The following is a 544-nucleotide window of genomic DNA, read 5'->3' as shown; positions in this document are numbered from 1 at the left end:
ATGTGGATTATTGTGATGTTTTTATCAGCTGTTTGGACTTTCATTACGGCACCCATTCACTGCAGAGGATCCATTAGAGATCAAATGCTAAACTTCTCCAAATCTGTTCCAATGAAGAAACAACCTCATTACTCATCGACATCTTTGATGGCTTGAGGGTGAGTACATTTTCAGCAAAATTTCATTTTTTTCGCTGAACAATTCCCTTAAAACAATGTAATTTAAGTCATGAAAGCGACATACCTATAATGATGCAGTATTTATACAAAAATTTGCAAAATAGTTTTAGATGGGGCATAGCATGTCACCGCAGGACATATTCAGTCCCAAAAGCATTTCACGTCAAGTACAACTAACTATTTATTTTACATAGATAAAGAAGATGCAAGACCTCTCTGTGTACGCAGGAGCACAAACTGACACCACAGCTACAGAAGACGTAACGCAGAGAAAGGGGAAAACTAATTAGCGGCGGGTGAGGGCTTCAACGGTTGGCAGGGGTCAACAAGGAAGCCCGGCATCAGTAGCAGCTCAGGTTTCTCTT

The sequence above is a fragment of the Sinocyclocheilus grahami genome, unplaced genomic scaffold (genome assembly GCF_001515645.1).
Source record: "Sinocyclocheilus grahami isolate Dianchi unplaced genomic scaffold, SAMN03320097.WGS_v1.1 scaffold5793.1, whole genome shotgun sequence".
Lineage (NCBI taxonomy): Eukaryota > Metazoa > Chordata > Actinopteri > Cypriniformes > Cyprinidae > Sinocyclocheilus > Sinocyclocheilus grahami.
This window is presented reverse-complemented; position numbering follows the sequence as displayed.